We start from the raw sequence: 9,070 nt of genomic DNA on the forward strand, positions 1-9,070 counted from the left end.
TTGAAAATAATACTTTTATAGACAAAAAAGGACAAACCAAAAAGCATAAAATCAATGTTATTCCTCATAATATGGAGAAATATATGGCCTTCATGTTGGGCAATCATTTGGCATTCATTGATAGTCTCCAATTTATGAATCAGAGTTTGAGTAATCTGGCTAAAAACTTGCCTGAAGAAGCTTTTAAACACACGAAACAAGTGTTCAAAGATGATAAATTCAAGCTAATGAAGCAAAAAGGTGTTTATCCATATGACTATATGAATAGCTTTGAGAAATTCAATGAAACACAATTGCCAAGTCAAAACGATTTTTTCAGTCAAATGAATAATGAGCATATTACTGATGAAGAATAAAATCATGCTCAAACTGTTTGGGACACATTTGAATTGAAAACAATGGGAGAATATCATGATTTGTATCTCCAATCTGATGTATTTGAAAACTTCAGGAAAACATGCTTGGAGTACTATCGATTAGACCCAAGCCATTATTTCACATCACCAGGATTGAGTTGGGATGCAATGTTGAAGATGACTGATGTTAAATTGGAACTTATTACTGATATTGATATGTACCAATTCATTGAAAAAGGAGTCCGTGGTGGTATCAGTTATATCGCCAATAGATATGGAAAAGCAAACAATAAATATATGCAAAATTGGAATCCAAATGAATCCAGCAAATATCTCATGTATTTGGATGCAAATAACTTATATGGTTGGGCAATGAGTCAATATCTTCCAACAGGTAATTTCAAATGGTTGACTGAGAAACAAATAAACCGAATCAATTGGTTTAATCTCAATGCTGAAAGGGATAAAGGATACCTTTTGGAAGTTGATTTGGAATATCCCAATGAATTGCATGATTTACACAATGATTATCCATGTGCAGCTGAAGAAATTAAAGTGACACAAAATATGCTCTCAGATTATTGCCAAAAAATTGCAAACAAATTCGGAATTAAAACTGGACAAGTTACCAAATTGATTCCAACTCTTGCCAATAAAAATAAATATGTGCTGCATTATAGAAACTTGCAATTATATCGTGGTTTGGGATTGAAATTAACCAAAATCCATAGAGTACTGTCCTTCAATCAAAGTCCATGGTTGAAAAGATATATTGACTTCAATACTCATCAAAGAACTCAAGCCAAAAATGCATTCGACAAGGACTTTTTCAAATTGATGAATAACAGTGTCATGATGAGCTTAGCTCGACTCAGGAATGTGGGTCCCCGCTGCTTAGGTAAAATTTTTTTACCTAAATCTCAGTAGGAGTTGTAACAAGAACCAGTCTAATAAAACAGAACAGAAACATCAAGCGAGAGAAAGGTGTTAATCCGGACACGTTTGCTGGGCCGATTTTCGTCGTCAAGTTTTGAATGATGACAGATTTTTTTGAAGACTTGAAATTAATTTTTGCGCGACATGTATACACTTCCTAATAATAGAAAAATATTCAGAAGCAAGAATCAAAAGCAGAAATGCTGTTACTCCACTTTGCCAGCATTCTCGGCCGCTGTTGTCACCGTACAGTTTTTCACAAGATCGTGGTTTCCGTTACAATGACGCTCCCTCTGTTTGGCGGTATTTTTTTCTCTTACACGCGTCTATCTTCCTCTCCTCCCTTCGTCGTTTCTGTTATTTCTAAGATTTTAGAATTAAGCCGTCTATCTCTCTCTCTCTTTCGTCTGCATCCATCGTGCACGAGATTCTCTCAAGTCGAAGAGACGTAAGCATTTCGATATAATGCGGTTTACAGCACTTCCTGTTACAATTGTGATTGGATAGAGGTCTAATAATCCTTGGCTATCGAACTTTTCCTCAGTTGAAGAATTCACACGCAACAAGCGGTTTTAGACGTTTCGGTAATGGTTCGATCCGATTTTCGAGAGGATTAAAGCCGAGAATTTTCGAAACGAAATGATAGAAAGGATAATAAATTCTTTGTTTTCTAAATCTTACGTGGCTAAAACATATCCGTTGGACGAACCACAAAGACATTACTTTTCATTACAAAGGAAGCTTAAAGAATAGAAGGCAATTATGAAAACCATAAAGTATTTGGCGCCAACAATAAGTTCACAAAGGTACTTGCGTTGCAAAATGGCTCCATACAGGACACGCTTTGATTAATGTGATAAGAAATTCCCCACTACGACTGAGTTGCTAAAGCACAGGACATCAAGACGTCACTCCGCGAGGTGAGTGAAACAACTGCCACAACCGGCAAATTAATGTCCCAGTTTATATCGTTTAAATTAAACATAAGCAATTAGTAAAGCCTCAGTGTATTGCTTACTTCAGTTTAATACCGGCAAATTAATGCCCAGGTGTATCACTTAATTTAAACACAGGCAAATAATGCCCCAGTGTATCGCTTAATTTATAAACACAGGCAAATTAATGCCCCAGTGTATCGCTTAAATTATAAACACAGGCCAATTAATGCCCCAGTGTATTGGTTAATTTTATACACAGGCAAATTAATGCCCCAGTGTATTGCTTAAATAATAAACACAGGCAAATTAATGCCCCAGTGTATCGCTTAAATTATAAACACAGGCAAATAAATGCCCCAGTGTATTGCTTAAATTATAAACACAGGCAAATTAATATATTGCTTAATTTAAACACAGGAAAATTAATGCCCCAGTGTATTGGTTAAATTAAACACAGGCAAATCAATGCCCCAGTGTATCGGTTAAATTAACACAGGCAAATTAATGCCCAAGTGTATCGCTTAAATTATAAACACAGGCAAATTAATGCCCCAGTGTATTGCTTATTAATTATAAACACAGGCAAATTAATGCCCCAGTGTATCGCTTAATTTAAACACAGGCAAATTAATGCCCCAGTGTATCGCTTAATTTAAACACAGGCAAATTAATGCCCCAGTGTATCGCTTAAATTAAACACAGGCAAATTATTGCCCCAATGTATTACTTAATTTAAACACAGGCAAATTAATGCCCCAGTGTATCGCTTAAATTATGAACACAGGCAAATTAATGCCCCAGTGTATCGCTTAATTTAAACACAGGCAAATTAATGCCCCAGTGTATCGCTCAATTTAAACACAGGCAAATTAATGCTCCAGTGTATCGCTTAATTTAAACACAGGCAAATTAATGCCCCAGTGTATCGCTTAGTTTAAACACAGGCAAATTAATGCCCCAGTGTATCGCTTAAATTAAACACAGGCAAATTAATGCCCCAGTGTATCGCTTAATTTAAACACAGGCAAATTAATGCCCCAGTGTATCGCTTAGTTTAAACACAGGCAAATTAATGCCCCAGTGTATCGCCTAAATTAAACACAGGCAAATTAATGCCCCAGTGTATCGCTTAATTTAAACACAGGCAAATTAATGCCCCAGTGTATCGCTTAAATTATGAGTGATAAAAATCTGCGAGTCAGCGAGCCATGCGAGCCAAGCGAGCCGTGCGAGCCATGCGAGCCGTGCGAGCCATGCGAGTCACGCGAGTCATGCGAGCCACGCGAGTCATGCGAGCCCAGTATAAATGTTAAGAATTCTTATTTGTTGTATTTACATTCACATAAGAACAAGAACAAGAGCATCGGAACAAGATGAATAACATCGCAATATTTAATTCTTACAGTGGGACAACGCAAACCATGATACTTTTTGTTACAGTCAACCCAGGTCACGCATGAACGATATTTTTGAAATTTGAACGGAGTTTTGAAATTTACATGTCAGTTTTGAAAGTCGCCAACGAGGTTTCAGAGTTCCCGTATAAATTTCCCTAGCTTATTGACGGTATAAAGCTATGAATTTTTCCATAAAGTTTTAATCAATAATGATTTCTTGAAACATAAACAAGCGAAAATTAAAGTTAATAACCGACGTTTCGGCGTCATCGTGACACCATTCTCAAGGCAAAGAGAGACTGAGAGAGAGAGACTGTAAAGTATAGAAACCAAATCTTCGCATTAATTTACCCACTTTGCCTTGAGAATGGTGTCACGATGACGCCGAAACGTCGGTTATTAACTTTAATTTTTCTTTACACTGCAAAATTGAATATTTCAAGAATAACAATTGTTTCCCAAGTATTTTGAATCTTTTTTTTTTTTTTTTCAGTTAATGCGTCTTTTTCGGAACGATTTCCAGAGAAATGTCCAACATTCCATTCACACGTCGGACATTACAAAGAGAAATTCGAATGTTCATTTCATTCTTGGAAATACTGTTCACGCGTGACCTGGGTTGACTGTAATTGACACGTCAGGGCTGATTGTCAATGTCATTCCAAACTTGTAAGGTATGATAAATGAGTACTCAAAGATGAGCGAAGTCAATATTGTCGCACTAAATTCAATTTGAAAAGAAGCAGCGTAACAGAAGCATTTGCCGTCAGCTGGTGGGTCGAATGCTATCTCGAAACCAGCCTCTGCCACTCTAGTGGCGAGTTTTGAAGAAAGACTTGTCTAAGGGAAAGGACAACCACATGCAGCAGTCAGCCAACCGACAGAGTGCTGATAACTCTGATTCTCGACTAAAGACCAAGCCTGTTAAAATGGCGCGATTTACTCACCATTCTTGACGCCAACACACGGAGATCGAAGTGCTGTTCTTTTTTTTTTTTTTTTTTTATTTTCTTGAATGAAGTTCCACGTGGATATCAATGAATGACATGTATCAATAGATACCTTTTCGACTAGCGGTGCAGCCGTTTGTTTTTCTCGGATTTTTTTTCTGAAGTCTTGAACCTGAATAAATTTTTGCATATTGTTTTTATTTTTTTGCGCATCTTGGGCGATTTTGAATAGGCAAAATTCTCTCCAAAATTATAACAAAAACGAAAAAAAAAAAAATTCGTCCAAAATTTTCTCGCGCGAATGTAAATAAAACAAATAAGAATTCTTAACATTTGCACTGTGGCTCGCATGACTCGCATGACTCGCATGGCTCGCACGGTGGCTCGCATGGCTCGCTGGCTCGCAGATTTCGCAGACCCTTAAATTATAAACACAGACAAATTTATGCCCCAGCATATCGCTTAAATTATAAACACAGGCAAATCTCCCAGTTTATCGGTTAAATTAAACACAGGCAAATTAATGCCCCAGTGTATCGCTTAAATTATGAACACAGGCAAATTAATGCCCCAGTGTATCGGTTAAATTAAACACAGGCAAATTATTGCCCCAATGTATTACTTAATTTAAACACAGGCAAATTAATGCCCCAGTGTATCGCTTAAATTATAAACACAGGCAAATTAATGCCCCAGTGTATCGCTTAAATTATAAACACAGGCAAATTAATGCCCAAGTGTATCGCTTAAATTATGAGCACAGGCAAATTAATGCCCCAGTGTATCGCTTAATTTAAACACAGGCAAATTAATGCCCCAGTGTATCGCTTAATTTAAACACAGGCAAATTAATGCCCCAGTGTATTGCTTAGTTTAAACACAGGCAAATTAATGCTCCAGTGTATCGCTTAAATTAAACACAGGCAAATTAATGCCCCAGTGTATCGCTTAATTTAAACACAGGCAAATTAATGCCCCAGTGTATCGCTTAGTTTAAACACAGGCAAATTAATGCCCCAGTGTATCGCCTAAATTATAAACACAGGCAAATTAATGCCCCAGTGTATCGCTTAAATTATAAACACAGACAAATTTATGCCCCAGCATCTCGCTTAAATTATAGACACAGGCAAATCTCCCAGTTAATCGGTTAAATTAAACGCAGGCAAATTATTGCCTCAATGTATTACTTAATTTAAACACAGGCAATTTGATGCCCCAGTGTATCGCTTAAATTATGAACACAGGCAAATTAATACCCCAGTGTATCGCTTAATTTAAACACAGGCAAATTAATGCCCCAGTGTATCGCTTAGTTTAAACACAGGCAAATTAATGCCCCAGTGTATCGCTTAAATTAAACACAGGCAAATTAATGCCCCAGTGTATCGCTTAATTTAAACACAGGCAAATTAATGCCCCAGTGTATCGCTTAGTTTAAACACAGGCAAATTAATGCCCCAGTGTATCGCCTAAATTAAACACAGGCAAATTAATGCCCCAGTGTATCTTTAAATTTAAACACAGGCAAATTAATGCCCCAGTGTATCGCTTAAATTATAAACACAGGCAAATAAATGCCCCAGTGTATTGCTTAAATTATAAACACAGGCAAATTAATATATTGCTTAATTTAAACACAGGAAAATTAATGCCCCAGTGTATTGGTTAAATTAAACACAGGCAAATCAATGCCCCAGTGTATCGGTTAAATTAACACAGGCAAATTAATGCCCAAGTGTATCGCTTAAATTATAAACACAGGCAAATTAATGCCCCAGTGTATTGCTTATTAATTATAAACACAGGCAAATTAATGCCCCAGTGTATCGCTTAATTTAAACACAGGCAAATTAATGCCCCAGTGTATCGCTTAATTTAAACACAGGCAAATTAATGCCCCAGTGTATCGCTTAAATTAAACACAGGCAAATTATTGCCCCAATGTATTACTTAATTTAAACACAGGCAAATTAATGCCCCAGTGTATCGCTTAATTTATAAACACAGGCAAATTAATGCCCCAGTGTATTGCTTATTAATTATAAACACTGGCAAATTAATGCCCCAGTGTATCGCTTAATTTAAACACAGGCAAATTAATGCCCCAGTGTATCGCTTAATTTAAACACAGGCAAATTAATGCCCCAGTGTATCACTTAAATTAAACACAGGCAAATTATTGCCCCAATGTATTACTTAATTTAAACACAGGCAAATTAATGCCCCAGTGTATCGCTTAAATTATGAACACAGGCAAATTAATGCCCCAGTGTATCGCTTAATTTAAACACAGGCAAATTAATGCCCCAGTGTATCGCTCAATTTAAACACAGGCAAATTAATGCCCCAGTGTATCGCTTAATTTAAACACAGGCATATTAATGCCCCAGTGTATCGCTTAGTTTAAACACAGGCAAATTAATGCCCCAGTGTATCGGTTAAATTAACACAGGCAAATTAATGCCCCAGTGTATCGCTTAAATTATAAACACAGGCAAATTAATGCCCCAGTGTATCGCTTAAATTATAAACACAGGCAAATTAATGCCCAAGTGTATCGCTTAAATTATGAGCACAGGCAAATTAATGCCCCAGTGTATCGCTTAATTTAAACACAGGCAAATTAATGCCCCAGTGTATCGCTTAATTTAAACACAGGCAAATTAATGCCCCAGTGTATTGCTTAGTTTAAACACAGGCAAATTAATGCTCCAGTGTATCGCTTAAATTAAACACAGGCAAATTAATGCCCCAGTGTATCGCTTAATTTAAACACAGGCAAATTAATGCCCCAGTGTATCGCTTAGTTTAAACACAGGCAAATTAATGCCCCAGTGTATCGCCTAAATTATAAACACAGGCAAATTAATGCCCCAGTGTATCGCTTAATTTAAACACAGGCAAATTAATGCCCCAGTGTATCGCTTAATTTAAACACAGGCAAATTAATGCCCCAGTGTATTGCTTAGTTTAAACACAGGCAAATTAATGCTCCAGTGTATCGCTTAAATTAAACACAGGCAAATTAATGCCCCAGTGTATTGCTTAGTTTAAACACAGGCAAATTAATGCCCCAGTGTATCGCTTAAATTATAAACACAGGCAAATTAATGCCCCAGTGTATCGCTTAAATTATAAACACAGGCAAATTAATGCCCAAGTGTATCGCTTAAATTATGAGCACAGGCAAATTAATGGCCCAGTGTATCGCTTAATTTAAACACAGGCAAATTAATGCCCCAGTGTATCGCTTAATTTAAACACAGGCAAATTAATGCCCCAGTGTATTGCTTAGTTTAAACACAGGCAAATTAATGCTCCAGTGTATCGCTTAAATTAAACACAGGCAAATTAATGCCCCAGTGTATCGCTTAATTTAAACACAGGCAAATTAATGCCCCAGTGTATCGCTTAGTTTAAACACAGGCAAATTAATGCCCCAGTGTATCGCCTAAATTATAAACACAGGCAAATTAATGCCCCAGTGTATCGCTTAAATTATAAACACAGACAAATTTATGCCCCAGCATCTCGCTTAAATTATAGACACAGGCAAATCTCCCAGTTAATCGGTTAAATTAAACGCAGGCAAATTATTGCCTCAATGTATTACTTAATTTAAACACAGGCAATTTGATGCCCCAGTGTATCGCTTAAATTATGAACACAGGCAAATTAATACCCCAGTGTATCGCTTAATTTAAACACAGGCAAATTAATGCCCCAGTGTATCGCTTAGTTTAAACACAGGCAAATTAATGCCCCAGTGTATCGCTTAAATTAAACACAGGCAAATTAATGCCCCAGTGTATCGCTTAATTTAAACACAGGCAAATTAATGCCCCAGTGTATCGCTTAGTTTAAACACAGGCAAATTAATGCCCCAGTGTATCGCCTAAATTAAACACAGGCAAACACTATTGGATAAAAACCTGTGAATTTCCTGTGAGAAACCTGTGAATTAACCTGTGGCAAGAGAGTACCCTGTGAAAAAACCTGTGAATTTTGCACAGCCCAAATTTTGAGCAAAATTTCAAAATTTAGGACCCTGTGAAAAAACCTGTGATTTAAATAAGCCTGTGAAAAACCCTGTGAAAAACCCTGTGAACAAATTTTGAGGGAATTCTATCAAAAACACCTCTGAAAAACCATATGAAAAAACCTGTGAACAAAATATGGAGGAAATTCATAACAAAGATCTGCAAAAACCCTCTGAAAAACCTGTGAATAATGAAGGAAATATTAAAAACCTGCAAAGAGGTTAAATACGTTTACTAGCAATAGAATTATTTCAGTAGAGTTATGACTTAGAGTTAAAGACGGCCAAAATCCTGAATTCAAGATTTTGGATGGATGGTCAAATTCCTGAATTCAAGATTTTGGATGGACGGCCAAAATCCTGAATTCAAGATTTTGGATGGACGGCCAAAATCCTTACTTCAAGATTTTGGCAGTCCAAAATCCTGAATTCAAGATTTTGGATGGATGGT

General features: G+C 36.7%; 1 long non-coding RNA gene across 1 annotated transcript; it reads left to right on the top strand.

Moving 5' to 3' along the window:
• The first annotated feature begins 1,211 nt into the window (after positions 1-1,211).
• On the top strand, positions 1,212-7,677 carry LOC146453327 (uncharacterized). The gene is made up of 2 exons (XR_014859525.1): positions 1,212-2,314; positions 7,630-7,677. It is a non-coding gene; the product is annotated as an uncharacterized LOC146453327 (long non-coding RNA).
• The last annotated feature ends 1,393 nt before the right edge of the window (positions 7,678-9,070 follow it).

This window comes from Pavona decussata, unplaced genomic scaffold (genome assembly GCF_977016875.1).
Source record: "Pavona decussata unplaced genomic scaffold, jaPavDecu1.1 SCAFFOLD_337, whole genome shotgun sequence".
NCBI lineage: Eukaryota > Metazoa > Cnidaria > Anthozoa > Scleractinia > Agariciidae > Pavona > Pavona decussata.